The sequence below is a fragment of the Drosophila bipectinata genome, chromosome 4, assembly GCF_030179905.1.
Source record: "Drosophila bipectinata strain 14024-0381.07 chromosome 4, DbipHiC1v2, whole genome shotgun sequence".
Classification (NCBI taxonomy): domain Eukaryota; kingdom Metazoa; phylum Arthropoda; class Insecta; order Diptera; family Drosophilidae; genus Drosophila; species Drosophila bipectinata.
This window is the reverse complement of record NC_091740.1, coordinates 12,147,148-12,165,425: the sequence shown is the minus strand read 5'-3', so window position 1 is coordinate 12,165,425 and position 18,278 is coordinate 12,147,148. Positions and strand designations below refer to the sequence as shown.

General features: G+C 38.6%; 1 protein-coding gene across 3 annotated transcripts in view; it reads left to right on the top strand.

Annotated features, from left to right (window-relative positions):
- Positions 1-18,278, top strand: part of LOC122322090 (fibulin-1) — a 608,226-nt gene that overhangs the window by 414,407 nt on the left and 175,541 nt on the right. The window lies entirely within an intron of this gene.

Below are 18,278 nucleotides of genomic sequence, written 5' to 3'. Positions count from 1 at the left end.
ATAACTTTGGTGTTTTTAGAGTTAGAGAGTTCAAATTTGACACGAGAGCTATTTTTGGCAAGCCATTGCGACATGTCAAATTTCATAAGGATCGGCCGACTATATCTTATGGCTGCCACATAACTGAACGATCGGAAATGACCAATCTTTCGTGTTTTTGAAGATAGAAAGTTGAAACTTTATACAGATTCTATTTTTGGTCAGTTGATCCAACTTACCAAATTTCATTAGGATCGGCCGACTATATCCTATAGCTGCCATATAACTGAACGATCGGAAATGGTACTTGGTAGATATATCAACTTTCGTATTTTTGAAGATAGAAGTTTGGGACTTTTTTTAGATTTTTTATTTTAGTTAATTAGTTTTAATATGATGTAGTCATAAGGATCGGTCAACTATATCCGATGTTTGCGATATATATCCGGTTTTAACTGCAAGGGTATATAAATTTCGGCTCCACCCGAAGTTAGCTTTTCTCTCTTGTTTTTATTATTTTTTTGTTGTTTTATGTTATTAGAATCAGTCTCTGACTTACACTCCGAGTGTACGGTTGTCTTGCATACGTTGATCTCGTTTGTTATCTTTCATTATTTCGATCAGCACATCGTGATATCTAAATAAAGAGCTAAAAGTTTTGTCGATTGAAAGTGCATATTATCATAAACATAAAACGTCAAAAGACAATTACTGGCGATGCTGTAGCATCAGCCGCTGTTAACAAAATGCCACGTCAAAGGAAAAATATTACTGTGAACAAAGCTTTTCGTGACGAGTTCACAAATTACTATCGTCCGCTTCAAACTATTGAGAACAACAACAACATTGATGACGTCGAAGAGAAACCTGAAGTCGTGCCAAAAGATTCTACTAAAATGGTACCTATTACTGTCCTTAAACAGACTGCCAAGTTCCTACATGAAGTTCTCATCCGCATTAAAATAAGTGACTACTATATCAAAACCATATCTATTGGTATCAAAATATTCACCACAGGTGAAGAAAACTACAATAAAATTTGCACTCAGCTGCGTGATCACAAATGCGAATTCTATTCGTACGATTGCAAAAAGACCAAACCTTACAAGGCGGTATTTTCTGTTCTTGACAAACTACCCAATGCTGACGTCAAAACTTTGCTTAATAACATGGGCCTGAAATGCATTGAGGTTAAAACAATTGAAAAAACAACAAAAAATGACAATAAGCTATTGCTCTATGTAGTCTATTTCGCTAATAAAAGCATCACTCTGCTCCAGCTACGCAAAGACTACATTTATATAAACCATACCAAAGTACGATGGGAGTACAAATCAAAACCAAGCAGCAAACTGACACAATGCTACAATTGCCAGCTTTATGGACATGGATCCATGCATTGCGCTGTAGAGACCTCTTGCGCCCACTGTGCCGGCCCACACAAGACCATTGAGTGCCCTGACAGAACCAAACTAAAATGCGCAAACTGCAAAGGAAATAACCACTCCTCCGACCCTCAGTGCCCTTGCCGACTTTCTTATCAGTGGCTTCTCCAACGACGATCGTCCAGCGGTAATCGTTTCATCAAACCGAGGTACGAGAACCAAACAGCTCGTGGAGCTCGTATCAGCCAGGACAGCACTGTACCAAGACAGCACTCAACTCCGATTCGGCCGCCAAATCTTCCTCAAATTTCATACCAGAGCTACAGAAATGCAGTCGTAAACAACGACTCAAATCCACCGAGTTCTCCCGACCTTTTTACCATCGATGAAATCACAGCTCTTACGACTGAGCTCATAAATAAATTGAGTGCCTGTACCTCAAAAAGTGAGCAGTTCAATATAATAACTCAACTTGCTATCCAATATGTGTACTCCAATAAGTAAATCACTCACTCATATTAATATCATGGCATGGAACGCTCGTGCAGTCAGTAGTAAACGTCTTGAGTTAGTTAACTTTCTCACTAAAAACCAAATCCATGTTTGTCTTGTTAGTTAAACATGGCTAACGGGTAAAATTAAACTGTCTATACCAAATTATAAAGTTTATCGAAATGATCGAGGTACCACAAAAGGTGGAGGTGTTGCGATTATAGTAGAGAACAGTATTCAGCATGAACAAATTAATATTATAAAGACCCATCTAATAGAAAACATTGCTATAAAAATAAACATTGACTCCAATAATTCTCTCAAAATATAATCAGCCTATTTTCCTGGTGCTTCAGCTAAATGCCTAAACAATCCATGCAACTTTCCTTTAATAAATAAACACATAAAAACAATGTTCAGGGCCGACCTAGTAAAATTTTCACAAATTGATGGCCATTACATATTGGGTGGTGACTTGAACTGCAGAAATCGATTATGGAATTTTGCCAGAGCTAACTCGTTTGGAAATTGCCTTCATGAGCTTTTGTCAACAGGAAAATTTATACTCCAAAGATCCAACCTATATACCAGCTAACTTTAGTAGCAAGCCTTCTACTCTTGACATTTTCCTTACAAATTCACCGATAAATTTCTCCGAGCCAATTGTGCATACTGATCTCTCATCGGACCATTTACCAGTACGTTGTGAGCTTACTAAAGAAGTTCATTGCAAAAATGTTACACACTTGCAATACTCCAAAGCAAACTGGAAACAATTTAAGCATATCCTCAATGTTGCTACCTTAGCCAATCTCAAAGCTCTTTCGGATATTGAAGCGGCGCAAGAAGTAATAGATTTAATGGTCAATATTCTTCAAGCTGACATACATAGTGCAATAAAGCAGTGTGTACCCGAAGCGCCTGTTAGGCCCATAGTTTTGAAAATTCCACGGTGGATAAAAAATATAATCAGTGATAGAAACACAAATCGATTGCTGGGTTGGGAGGTTGTTGCGTCTAAGGCGGGATACGCTAGAAACCCGAGTCAATCCCCGAGCGAGAAAATTTGGGTGCGAAGACAGTTTTTCTTTGTATGCTCTTTTTGCTTCTGGATTTCGTCTTTCACTGCGATCCCGGTGGATGTTTTCGTTGCGAACATACCAAGGTGCCCCTGTGATAGTTCTCAAGATTTTTGATTGTGCGCGCTGTATGATGTCTATGTTAGTGCTGCTCGCGTTCCCCCACAGCTGGGAGCCATACGTCCAGATTGGCTTTAGGACTGAATTGTACAGTAGTAACTTGTAGTCCAGGCACAGTGGCGATCGTGAGTTTATGATCCTTTGGAGGCTCCTGGCTTTCAGTTTTAGATGCATCTTTACAGTAGTATCTTGTAGTCCAGGCACAGTGGCGATCGTGAGTTTATGATCCAGTGGAGGCTGCTGGCTTTCAGTTTTAGATGCATCTTTTTGCATTCGATGTGCTTACGCCAGGTAAGTCGTCTATCAAGGTGAACGCCAAGGTACGTTACGTCGTTAGCTTGAGGGATCTGCATACCGTTTAGTAAAAGCGGAGGGCATGTTTGTCTATTAAGAGTAAACGTTAAATGTTTACACTTTTGTTCGTTTATTTTAATGCGCCAGTCGGACAGCCACCTTTCCACTATTGTGAGATGATTAGCCAGTTGCCCAGCCTGCTTTGGGCATCTAGAGCGACTAAGAATAGCGGTATCATCGGCGAACGTTGACGTTGTTAGTTGTGCGCTCGTAGGAATATCCGCAGTATACAAAACATATAGACACGGGCCGAGTGCGCTTCCTTGTGCAACTCCAGCTTCGATGGTATAGTCGCCCGAAGTAGCTGCGTTGCATCTCACTGAGAATACCCTATTGTAGAGGTACGATTCCAGTAGCTTGTGGGTGTATGTTGGCAAACACGTTTTAATTTTGTGCATGAGTCCGATGAGCCAACCTCGGTCGAAAGCTTGAGATACGTCGAGGAAAATAGCGCTGCAGTATTCTCGCTGTTCGAAGGCTGAGCGTATTTCGGATGTTAATCTGTTCACTTGTTCGATGGTTCCATGGTTTCTTCGAAAGCCAAATTGGTGTGCCGGGATGATATTTCAAGCTTCCAGATGTGGTATTATGTGGCGAGCATTTTAGTTAATAAGCATTTTTCAAACAGTTTAGACAAACAAGATAGAAGGCTTATTGGTCTGTATGATGACGGAATTGTGTGGTCTTTTCCAGGCTTCGGTATCATTATAATAATGGATTTCTTCCACTTTTTTGGGAAATAGCCAAGGTTAATGATTCCATTAAATAGTTTGCAGACGACCTCTATAGCGCATTTTGGAAGTTCGTTCAGCATCTTTGGGGTCAATAGGTCACCACCGGGAGCCTTTTTTGGTTTTAGCCCTCTTACGACTTTTTCGATTTCTTTCGGCCGGAATGAAGGTGGCTGGAAAACGCTTTGGAGATGTGCGGCGAATGTTTCAGCTTGGTCTCCGTCGCTGCGAGCCCAGCATCCCGAGTTTCTTATTGGGGTGGTCGTTTCAATTGGGGCGCTAAGATTTGGGTGGGCCCTCCACAGGGGGAACTTTGTGCTTGTTGGCGAGAGATTCTGGATGTACCTCAGCTGTGTATTTTCTTTCTGGTGAAGAGCCTGGTCGAGTGATCGGGTTGCTTCCTTAAGGCGTTCTTTTGAAGCTGGGATACGCTAGAAACCCGAGTCAATCCCCGAGCGAGAAAATTTGGGTGCGAAGACAGTTTTTCTTTGTATGCTCTTTTTGCTTCTGGATTTCGTCTTTCACTGCGATCCCGGTGGATGTTTTCGTTGCGAACATACCAAGGTGCCCCTGTGATAGTTCTCAAGATTTTTGATTGTGCGCGCTGTATGATGTCTATGTTAGTGCTGCTCGCGTTCCCCCACAGCTGGGAGCCATACGTCCAGATTGGCTTTAGGACTGAATTGTACAGTAGTAACTTGTAGTCCAGGCACAGTGGCGATCGTGAGTTTATGATCCTTTGGAGGCTCCTGGCTTTCAGTTTTAGATGCATCTTTACAGTAGTATCTTGTAGTCCAGGCACAGTGGCGATCGTGAGTTTATGATCCAGTGGAGGCTGCTGGCTTTCAGTTTTAGATGCATCTTTTTGCATTCGATGTGCTTACGCCAGGTAAGTCGTCTATCAAGGTGAACGCCAAGGTACGTTACGTCGTTAGCTTGAGGGATCTGCATACCGTTTAGTAAAAGCGGAGGGCATGTTTGTCTATTAAGAGTAAACGTTAAATGTTTACACTTTTGTTCGTTTATTTTAATGCGCCAGTCGGACAGCCACCTTTCCACTATTGTGAGATGATTAGCCAGTTGCCCAGCCTGCTTTGGGCATCTAGAGCGACTAAGAATAGCGGTATCATCGGCGAACGTTGACGTTGTTAGTTGTGCGCTCGTAGGAATATCCGCAGTATACAAAACATATAGACACGGGCCGAGTGCGCTTCCTTGTGCAACTCCAGCTTCGATGGTATAGTCGCCCGAAGTAGCTGCGTTGCATCTCACTGAGAATACCCTATTGTAGAGGTACGATTCCAGTAGCTTGTGGGTGTATGTTGGCAAACACGTTTTAATTTTGTGCATGAGTCCGATGAGCCAACCTCGGTCGAAAGCTTGAGATACGTCGAGGAAAATAGCGCTGCAGTATTCTCGCTGTTCGAAGGCTGAGCGTATTTCGGATGTTAATCTGTTCACTTGTTCGATGGTTCCATGGTTTCTTCGAAAGCCAAATTGGTGTGCCGGGATGATATTTCAAGCTTCCAGATGTGGTATTATGTGGCGAGCATTTTAGTTAATAAGCATTTTTCAAACAGTTTAGACAAACAAGATAGAAGGCTTATTGGTCTGTATGATGACGGAATTGTGTGGTCTTTTCCAGGCTTCGGTATCATTATAATAATGGATTTCTTCCACTTTTTTGGGAAATAGCCAAGGTTAATGATTCCATTAAATAGTTTGCAGACGACCTCTATAGCGCATTTTGGAAGTTCGTTCAGCATCTTTGGGGTCAATAGGTCACCACCGGGAGCCTTTTTTGGTTTTAGCCCTCTTACGACTTTTTCGATTTCTTTCGGCCGGAATGAAGGTGGCTGGAAAACGCTTTGGAGATGTGCGGCGAATGTTTCAGCTTGGTCTCCGTCGCTGCGAGCCCAGCATCCCGAGTTTCTTATTGGGGTGGTCGTTTCAATTGGGGCGCTAAGATTTGGGTGGGCCCTCCACAGGGGGAACTTTGTGCTTGTTGGCGAGAGATTCTGGATGTACCTCAGCTGTGTATTTTCTTTCTGGTGAAGAGCCTGGTCGAGTGATCGGGTTGCTTCCTTAAGGCGTTCTTTTGAAGCTGGAAATTGGATGTTTTGCCAATCTTCAATAAAGCTTGGGAGCTTGCGTGAGTGGGTTGGCCAGTATGTGGGACATAGTCTAGTTTATTTTTTACATTTATAATTGCATTGTACAATTGCCTTCTTTTGGGAGTCACTAGACGTGATCCCCAGTGCGTATGTTTGGCGTTGTAGTCTCCTGTGGCTATAAATCGATCCCCAAGTGAATTGTAGAAGTCCATAAATTGTCCTTCCGAGATTGAGAAGCGAGGAGGGCAGTAAACGGCAGCAATTGAAAGGATTCCGTTGCTTGACTGAATTTGTATCGATGTGGCCTGCAAGAAGTTTGTTGCAAACCTTTTGTGAAAATGGTGTTTAATTCGTTCTCTGATTAGAACTCCAGTTCCGCCGTGGGCTTTCCCATCTGGATGATCTGTGCGGTAGATTGTGTAGCCTCTTATATGAAAGTTGTATTTGCTTGTAAGATGCGTTTCCACCAGTAGCATAACGTCAATATGGGTTTCGGTTAAGAATTGTGACAATTATAGTTTATACCGTGAGACACCATTGGCGTTCCACATTGATATTCGTAGCACCTGCATAGATTATTTAGACTGTTGTTCTACGAGCAGCTGTATCACCATGTTCTGGTTTTGAACAAGCGTTTGCATGGTCGTTTTCATGAATGACATAAGCTCCATCATACTTTGTTGGAGGGTAAGTATCATAGTTTCCATTTTGCTGTGTTGCTGTTCTGGGGCCTGTTGAGCGCTTTGAGAGGTAGGCTGAATTGGAATTTCCCTTCCAGATCGTAGAGCATCGGCATAGAAGAAGCCGTTGGTGGTGTTTAGTGAACCGAATGGGGATCTCGCAGCTTTGGCGAAGAAGACGGAGTTGTGGGCGTCCCCGCAAACTACACAGACAGCCCGTGTGCAGTATGACATGGTATGTCCATACTCTTGACATTTAGTACATTGCACTGGACCGTTGCGATTATATGGCTCTTCAACAGTGATTTTCCGATGCAAAAGATATTGCAGGTTGTAGATTGGGTGGACTTCGTTCTTCTTCAGCGACCTGCTTTCTGGCTCGAGCTCGACCTTGAAGAGGGGTTGTGGCTTTTTATCTTTATTTAGAATGTTAATAACATTCTTGGCGGCGAAGCCCTTTTCTTTAAGGGCGGTTTTTATTTCCGCGGCGGTAACATCAGGTTCTATTCCCTTTACTACCACTTGTAGGCCCTTACTGCTTTTCAGCTGGTACGTGTAATAGTTTTTCTGTACAGTGTCCAGATATTTTCACACTATTCGGAAATGCTCTTCAGTCTTGGTTTGCACCTTTGTTTCACTGACTGTTAGTTAAGTTAAAAATATAAGATTTGATAAGCCCTCTTGTTAGTCTCGCAAAGAGAAGATTCAATAAATAAAAGGAACGTTAAAGCAAAAAAAAAAAAAAAAAAAAAAAGAAACACAAATCAAAGAAAATGGATTAGAACCAGACAACCCATCTTTAAGGCTAGGGTAAACTATTTGAACAACATGATTAGCCAGAAACTATTTGAGCTTAACAATGAAAAATGGAATCTTAAACTGTCTAAATTGGACAAGAATTCCAGACCATTTTGGAAGCTTACTAAAATTATTAAGAACAAAAAACAGTTTATGCCAAGTTTCCTTCACAATAATATAGTGTTTACCACAAGAGCAGAAAAAGCAGATATCTTAGCAGAAGTTTTTGAATCAAAACATCACATTACTGACAGTTTCTCAGACCATAATACCTCAACTGAAGTCCAAAATACTTTAAGCGAATTTAACAATTTGAATGACCTAACATTCACACCTGAAATCACTCCTAAGGATATTGACGTCATAATAAAGTCACTAAAAAATAACAAATCACCTGGCATTGATAAAATTCCAAACATTTGTCTAAAAAATTTACCAAAAAATGCGATAGACTTTCTTGCTCTAATCATGAATAAATGTCTTCAAATTGGTTATTTCCCCAAAAATTGGAAAGTTGCAAGAATTATTCCAATTTCTAAGCCAGGGAAGCCCCCGGATTGTCCAAACAATTACCGTCCAATAAGTTTGCTATGTGGTTTTTCAAAAATTTTTAAAAGATTAATTAAATCTAGGCTCAATCTGCATGTGGAAGATAATAACATTCTACCCCCAGTCCAATATGGCTTTCGTGCTTTTCTGAACTGTATTCACCCACTTGATCAAATCACTAACTATATAAAGGAAATTTTTGAACGAATGGAGTCAGTTGGCATGGTAACGCTTGACATAGAAGCTACTTTTGATACTGTTTGGCACCATGGTCTAATCCATAAGCTTATCACTTGTAACAGCCCAATATATTTAACAAAGATCATCCAAAGTTTTCTCTCAGATAGGTACTTTTACGTCAGTCTTGATGGTACCAATTCGAATAAAAAACTAATTAAAGCAGGTGTCCCACAGGGCTCTGTGCTCGGACCAGTTCTTCATAACATTTACACCTATGACATCCCCCTATGTCATACACTTATATTTGCCGACGACACAGCCCTGTTTAGCTCTGGCACTACCTATGATTCGATAGAAAACGAGCTCCAAATGTCCTTAGATGCAATATCTTCTTATTTTTATAAATGGAAAATTAAAATAAATGCCTCAAAAACGAAATCAATTTTCTTCACCAAAAAACGGAAACTGTGCCCATTTAATGTCAGTGTTATTTAGTTTAAGTTCACTATTTGGCAGAAAAATAGTGAACTTAAACTAAATAACACTGACATTAAATGGGAAAACTCCATAAAGTATCTTGGCATTAACTTTGACAAAAAACTTATTTTCAATGGTCACATAAGTCATACCATTGACAAAATAAATAGGACCATCCGAATATTGTACCCTTTTAAAAATCTCAGATCAAATCTGTCAACCCATAATTTTTACCCATAATGCTTTATGGATCTGAAATCTGGGGCTGTAGTGCCAAGACCCATATAAATAAATTACAACTTGCTCAAAATAAAATCTTAATAATGATCTATAATTTACCTTTTTTCTATGCGACCAACCGTCTACATTTAAAAGCAGATATTAAAATGAACGATGCACTCATCTCTCATTCAACAAACAAATTCAATATTCGCAAATCCTATATTGCACATCCGCGTGCTGACAGGTCCTTCCCTTCCAAGTATTAAGCTAGTAACCACGAAGCACCAGTCTTAGTTTTATCTTTATTCTTTAAGCCCATCGAGCCAAGTTTTACCATTTTCTTGGGTTATTAAATGTAAATAAAAATGAACAAATAAATATTAAATAAACAAAGTATAGAATATTATAGTTGTAAAGATAGTTAATAGGTCTAAGCTCTAAGTAAAAAATTTGTTAGCTTTAAAGAAAATAGAAAATGATATTGAAAAATGAAGCAAAATTATTGAATTGAATTGAAATGTTATTAGAATCGAAAAAAATGAAATTTTTAAAAGAATATGTGTATTTATTTATCTATGTTTGTGTGTCTTTGTATGGCCATACTAAGTGCAATTTATGAAATAAAGATTTTTAATCTATCCTTATGAACTGTTTGTTTCTTATGTTTATTCTTTGTTATTACTATGTTATCTCTATCTCCTATTTCCGTTACTATATACGGACCTGTATATTTAGGATATAACGTATGACCTGTCTCGTTTTTTAATAAAACTTTTTCACCTACTGATATATCTATATTCCTTACTTAATGATCGTAAAGAAGTTTATTTCTATTCTTATTTGCTTCTAACATAACTCTAGCTCTTTTATAGGATACTTCTAATCTATACTTACTCTCCTTAGCATAGTCATCTATATTATATCTATATTATTTAGTGCTATAGTGCATAGATATGTAAGATCGTATGTATTCATTGAAAGTTCTATGACTTCTTTCTATTGTTTCAACTGTCTGGTGGTGGTGTGGTGTGGATGTAATATTTTCAATATTTAAATATTTGCACAAATCGTCTATAATTGAATTCTTATATTCTGTTCCCATGTCCGTAATGAACGTCGTCATTGGACCGTACTTCTGGATAAAAGATTCAAATATTGCTTTAGCGACAGTATTGGCATTTTTATTCGGAACAGGTGTGGCAACTAAATACTTAGTTAAATCACATATTAAAGTGACTGCATACTCATTGCCATTTTCTGATTTTGGCAGTGGACCGATAGTGTCCACTATCACTCTGTCGAAAGCATTTATTGGTGTGTCTGTAATTGTTAAAGGGGTCTTTGTGTGATTAGTTATTTTGGATTTCTGGCATTTTTGACATTTTCTTACGAACTCAGTTATATCTTTAGACATGCTTTTCTAGTAATAGTGTCTTTTTACTTTGACCAAAGTTTTTGATATGCCAGTATGACCTCCTTGAATTGGATCATCATGAAATGTAGACAAAATTGCTTCTTTTTCTTTTAAATTTGTTATTTGGGTCACCGAGTTGAGTAGCGCTAATCTTAATATTTTCAATATTTTATTGCCCATTAATATAAATTTATCTATTGAATTATATTCAAAGATATTTTCCCAGAGTGCCACTTTGAGTTGGCTGATTATATTTATACCGGCTTGCATTTCAAGCCTTTGGAAAAATTGATCTAAATCAATAACTCCATTAGTATATAAATCTCTAACATCATATCTTGCAGTAATTTTTCTGCCTTGTTTAAATAAACATACCATATTTTTTATCTGCAAGGTCACTACTTTACGTACTTCATCATTGTGTATGACGTCGTATACGTTGGGCTTAGAAGCTTTATTCAAAGATTGCATTGGCAATACTTGTTCTTGATTTTCCGCGTGGAATTTTTGTCTACTTTGATATCTAGTAGTGACTTTTAATATATTTCTAGTTGTATTTTGTAGATCTTTGATGGTTATCCTTGATAAAGCATCAGCTACATGATTATCTTTTCCCTTTAAATATTCGACTGTAAAGTCGTATTCTTCTAGTTCGAGCCTCATACGTGTCAGTTTAGAACTGGGATTGGTCATTGAGAAAAGGTATATTAAAGGTCTATGGTCTGTTCTTATTAAGAAATGTGTTCCATATATATATGGTCTGAAATGTAATATCGCCCAGTGAATTGCAGCTAATTCCTGCTCAGTAGTACATTTGTTACTTCACCTTTTGTAAATGCTCTTGATGCGTATGCAATGGGAAGTTGGAGACCATTATGATTTTGAGTTAAAACCGCTCCAAATGCTTGATTACTTGCATCTGTTATTATACAGAATTCTTTAGTGAAATCTGAGTATTGTAGCAAAGTAGGTTCCATAAGTTTTGTTTTTAAGTATTGGAATGCATTTTCACACTCATCCGTCCATTTAAAAGGAATATTCTTTTTACATATTCTTGTTATGTGCCGTGAATAATCGTCGAAATTTTTTATAAAGCTTTAGGTTGAATTTCCTACATTTCTCAAAAACATCTCTGCTGATAATTCCTCAACAGTTTTACCTTTGACGTTGCTTCTTAGTCTGGCAATCACCTCAGTAATTGTTGTTTCATTACCGATTAAATTCCTGGCGACACCATTTAGCTTTGTTTTAATAATGGAAAAAGCTAATTCTTCGTGGTCGCCTTTTATTGATTGTATTATTTGTAAAGCATCAATGAAACTTGTTAAATTTTCAGCCTTACCATCAAAAACTGGTATAAGCTTAGATGCTGCATTAATAAAATCAATATTTGATTGTGCCATTGTGATGGATTTACTTATTTTGTTTTCTATTACACTCGAAGTATCAGAATCTGTAGAGTTATCCAGATCAGTGTTTACCGCCGAAATAGTAAGATTATTCAAATCTTCATCTTCTATTTTGGGGTTTACTTTGGGAATCTCTTCTGACTCAGATTCGTTCGTTTCTGTTGATTTTAAGTCAGGTGCAGTGTCAACGGCTATTGGAGTGTTTAGAACGGTTGATAACGATATTTCTAAACTGAACTTTTTTTTAATATACTATTTTATTTTCCTTTGGTCATATTTTGTTCTGTCATATAATTTTTTTCGGAAGTAATAGTCAGAATCATTTATTTGATCTGTTTTACTTATGCTATTACTTCTCATTAGAAAGGAAATTAGAAAAAAAATCTTAGTTTTTCTTCCTTCTACGTCAGCTGGTCGTCGCCGGTTTGGCTACGCTGACGTTCCCTCGGTGGCGCAGTAGGTGGCGTATTCCCGCACTCTATGTGCTGCTGCTACTGTCCGGGGCCTTTTGGGCTCAGGCGTTACCGGTGCCGGTCCTCGCACAGGTGTGGTTGCAGTGGGGGCTGTCCAGTGGTCCAGGGCAATCCTTCGGGCATGTCTTTTTAAGTTTCGGTAATGGCTTGGGTGATGGACGTTTTGTTATTATTATTTTTTCATGAATTTTTCTTATTGGCACTGAGTGAGTGGGGGCAATTTTTGGGCGTTTATTTTTGTTGCTTATTAATCGTTCTTGCAGAAAATCTAGTTCTGTTTGAAGTTTTTGGGCCGTAGCCCACGTGGGAGGTGGAGCATTTACGTAGAGTAGCCACTTTAGGTGTGCAACTCTTTTTTTTATTTTTTTCCGCAACTCCTCCGCGATTGCCCATTGCTTTCACTCTACTCACTTAGATTTGTTTTTCGTCGATTTATTTTGCATTTTCCAGTTTATCCAGTTTTTTTTTTTTTTTTTTATTATATATATATCCTTCTGGGTATATCTTTTTTGGTGTATCCTTTTTATCCCTCGATGTCCTTTCATCGCTGTCACGGTCGCCATGTCATAGGATAAGTCCAGGGTTTGAGTTTTGTTAGGTTTTTATTTAGAGGTGCCGCTCCAACGATCAAAATGTCTCAGTTCTTTTACAATATTTTTTAAGTCTAAGTAAGGCTAAGTCTCGTAGCTGCTCTGCTCGCAGGCGGCGGCAGAGAGACGGCTATGTACTTATGTATAAAGTAATATAATAATATACGTTGTTATGCGCTCTCAAGTGGAGGCGCGAGGGGTATGCATATGTTGACCGTTTGTTACGATTATGCTGACACTAGCACTTTCTGTGTGCGGGCTAAGCCATAACGATCGGTTCATATTTCGGCCACTTAGGGTTTATGACCGGGACTTTGGATTATGTAAACACTGCAACAAAGTGTTACAGGCCGCACCCTTTAAGTACTCTCGGTACAGTGGGTATTCAATATATGTGCATACTACAGGAGCAAACAACACGTAAGGTGATTCAGAGCTTGGAGGAGAGGGTACGGTACAAAGAATCGAGGGAAAGAATCTTTCGGCCGAACCAATTAGCAGGAGCGCTACAAAAGAAGAAAATAGTAACGACAGTTAGTAAGCAGTTCGGTGATGTCGATGATGCGGGGGTAACCAAAATAAACCCCCGACCCTACGCTATGGTCAAGGTGGCAGAAGTGGCGATGAGAGGGCTGTTGGATTCTGGAGCTAAGTGGAACACAAAAATAAGATAAGAGAAATGCTATTCTACCTATGTCCATCATTGTCCATCCCAGGAAGCAACGAGCAGTACAGCGGAGAAAATAGCCATGAGCAGCATGAATTAGGTGACGCAGAGAGAAAGCATCTGGAAGAAGTCCAAAAATCTTTCCCAAGTTTCGAGGAAAGTGGATTAGGAAGACAGCGGTAATGAAGCAGTTCAGACGCTTATATAACAGAAAATCAATAAGATGGTATGACTTGGAGTTGTAGAGGAGTATTAAAGCCCATGGAGCAACACAATCACTTTAGTCCGGAAGCCAGGAAGGAATCGCCTCTGCCTAAACGCCCTAAAGCTGAATAAAATTACAATCAAGGACGCATATTGAGGCGACCGTATTGAGACGACAAGATACATCTCAAGTATGGATCTAAAGCATTCATTCTGGTAGATAGAGTTGGACGACGCCAGCAAGAGATATACGGCTTTTACGGTACCGAGACGTCCATTGTACCATTTCGTGGTTATGCCATTCGGTTATACCATTTTATAGAAAGCGTCTTTGTGCACCTGGGCGACCTTTTTGTAGTAACCGCAAACTTTCAGGACCACATGAGGATGCTGGAAGAGGTTTTCAGAAGCCTGAAGGAAGCCGGACTGACAATACGGACTGAAGAAGTGAGGACCGATCCAGAGAAAGGGTAGGTGATCAAAATGGTGGCGGAATGGCAGGATGGTACCGAAGGTTCATACGGAACTTCACAGAACTGGCGGCGACGCTGACGGATACCCTAAGAAAGGTCAAATTTGTCTTGACGTAGGAGGCAGAGAGATCGGTGAAGATGCTGAAGAAGGCAATGACTACAGCGTCAGTCTAAAGACTTCCCGATCTTAAAAGAATGTTTTATTTACATTGCAATTCTTCGGATGCCGGGGTAGGAGCAGTGCTTTTTCAGCGGAACTTTAGCGTAACGGAGAAGCAGCCGTGTTAGCAGTTCCACGTTTTCTGTCAAATATTTCGGCTGCACATGGATCATTCGAGTCTGCAATGGATCATATCCGTGAAGAACCTGGCCGGAATATTGGCGAGGTGGTCGTTTAAGCTGCAACCATACCAGATGGCAATCGAGCACTGCAAAGGGACCGGGAATGTGGTGACAGACAAGCTATCCAGGGTTGTGGAAGGCGTCGAAGAGCCGAAAGAAGACTGGATGCTCGGATTCCAAACAAAGGATTCTAATGCACAACCTTAGAAATGAATTGAGCGAGATAGAATGGTGAGACGAAAATAATGAATGAGTAAGTGCGACTGTGTAGTTCTCACTCCCACAACATTTGGGAGATGAAACCCGAATTGAATGAGTTAGAGATACAGTTCATTCTAGAATGTACGATACAACTATGCATATTTGCCTGTCCTTTTAGACACTGATAATAAAATAATTCAAAAGTGGAAGAAAGTCATTGTTTTTTTCAGAAATATTCATTATTATGTTGTATATTTTATTCCACATATTTTACTTATGTCAATAAACATTTTCAATGTTTATTAATAGAAACTTTTCCAACACAATTTTGCCACTTAACAAAATTATTAATTGTAAAATAATTTAATTTGGAAAAACTCACAAGAAAACTGAACAAAAAACACTAAAAAAATAATAATAACAGTTAGAAACCATAAGAATAAAAGAATTATTCATACATTCGCTAAAAAAAACACTTTCATTTAATGTAATTTGGAAAAACTCACAAGAAAACTGAACAAAAAACACTAAAAAAATAATAATAACAGTTAAAAACCATAAGAATAAAAGAATTATTCATACATTCGCTAAAAAAACACTTTCATTTAATGTGCCTTTCGGTCAACTCCCTCATAATAAAAGAAGTATTAGAAGAAGCGAATAACCATTCGAGAAATTCGGTTGCATTCCTCATTCCAAAAGCACCCTTTCTTACGTCCCACCCCAACTCACTCGGTTTCAAAGCAAGAGCATGCCCATGAGTTAGAAGGCTCTCTTACTCTCTTACTCTCTCACTCAATTCGTTGTAACTCTTGCACTGATTCATTCTACATATTCCATTCGGATGGATTCTATGGCTGAGGCGATAAGAATGTATTTCTGCAGACATCTACTGCACACACCGTTCTTTCTTTTGCACCCAGTATATTGGTCGGAACGGCCGGGATCGGCCGACTATATCCTATATATAACTGCCATATAACTGATTGACCGGAAATACTATTACTTCGGTGTTTTTGTAGTAAGAGGGTTCGAATTTTGCATGAGTTCAACTTTTTGCAAACCAAGTTTGATAAAGACTATATCTTATAGCTGCCATATAACTGAACAACTTTCGTGTGTTTAAGGATTGAAAGCTGGAACTTAGTACAGATTCTTTTTTTGGCCAGTTGATCCGACTATATCTTATAGCTGGCATATAACTGGAACGATCGGAAATGGGTTTTGGTAGATATACCAACTTTGGTTGTTTTGAAGATAGAAGCTCGGAATTTTTTTTTAAATTTTTGATTTTAATAAATGTGTTATATTATGATACTCTTAAAGGGATCGATCAACTTTATCCGTTGTTTGCGATATATATCCGGTTCTAGCTGCAAGGGTATATCAACTTTGGCTCCGCACGAAGCTAGCTTTCCTTTCTTGTTTGTTAATTCACAGCGCAGTTTTAGTGAAAAGTTTGTTTCAGAACGATTTAAGGGGACCCCCCCCCCCCATTCTCGATTTTAAATTTTGACGATTTTCAATGGGCTGGCAAATGAACATAAATTATTTTTTAGGGTTGTAACTGTGCTTACATATATTAAGACACAAAAAGGGAGAAAATCATTTCACAGCATTTTTTTTTTTTTGTTTTTGTTGTTGTTTTTTGTGATCAATGAAAAGCCCTTCTTTTCGGCGGCGCATGTGATTTCCGCTCACTGGAACATCTGAATCCAAAAATTCCAACGGGATTAGAAAATGTACATGTTTGGCTCTCGTATGAACTAGGATTATTAGCTTCGCTCAAAAATTAACAAAATGGCGGACCTTTGAAATTTTTTTTTGAAAATTTCCATTTTTTTCAGCCACAAATCGAGTTGAAAAGTAAAGAAGATCTTCACCGATTTGATTTATCCTAGTTCATACGAGAGCTATATATGTATAGAATAACGTTGGAACCGATTGGATTTATAGTTTTTGAGTAACCCCATGCGCCAGTCGTAAAAACACTGTTTCGAGAAAAACGCGTTTAAAGTTTTGAGACGGCTCTCGCCGTCGCCTGAGGCTTTCACCATAAATCGGCTATATCTTTAAGAGTTTTTGAAATTTTTACTTGAAATTTTCAGGGAACATTCTTGAATAGTTACAAGTTCGAATTAAATTAAAAAAAAAAAAATCGATTTTTTAAAACCGAGAATGGGGGGGGTTCCCTTAAGAATAATTTTCTTACACCATCACGTGGGGGTCACCAATTTTTACTTAGTGAGCGTTTTCAATAATAAGCTCTTGCTTAGAAAAAAAGACTTAGACAATAAAATTATAATATTTTAATAATTGCGGTCTCGTTTTATCTCGACCGAGAAAACGAGACCGTGAGAACTCGAAAGAGCGACAGCGAATGCAAGCGGTATTGACCGGCGACCGGCAGATAATGAGCAAGATGACGAGCGTATTAGCGGAGAAAGTTTTCAACGGCGTCAAGATAGCGACGAAAGGGGGGTTGAAACATCGTAGTAGAGGCGAGGCGTGACTTTCCGGCCAGATTTTCCGGCGCTTGCATGACCCAACAGGGAACATAAAGTTGCCATCTCGGTAGGAACTAGTCATCGAAAACGGCGCACTTTTGTCTTGAATCGCATGATTGAAACCGATTTAATGAATAATTTAAAAATTCTTAACAATACCGCAAGACTGTTTTGATAAAGATTGATCGGACAAGATTTTACATTTTTTAATAAATTCTTTATTACTAAACTCTTGTGATCGATCAGATCCCAAATTTAAGTGTAAAAATATGAGAGCTTTTCCTCTCCTTCTTAGAGGTCGATTACATCTAAATGTGGTGTAGTAAGTTGAAAAAACTTTGGAATATTTTCTTTTTTTTTTTACCAAGTTTCTGTAAGGACCATAACATGGGAAGCAGGACCATAAAAGAAAGAACTATCAGAATACGTTTTATAGTTTGTTATTTTGTAATTTTTTTTTTTAACGCGCTAGGCTAAGGTGATGTTATGTCTTTAATCGTTTTTTTCACTGATCAGATAAAATTCATAACATTTTTAAGTTAAAGTTGAAGGGGCGGATACAAGTATCTGCCTTGGGGGAGGGCGATCTTAATTTTTGGCTTAAACGATTTCACGAAACATTAGAAAATATACTCCTTGTTCGCGTAAACTCAACACACTTAGATAATGCGATCGACGACGACGATTAATTTATAAATAAATAAATTTTTGAATAGTATAATAAATACATACATGACTGAATAGCATCATTTTTTAATTTTGCTTGAATTGGGAGTTATTAATATGTCGGCGGCAAGGGTATGTTGGTCGGCGGGAAGGGTATGTTATCCATGTTGAT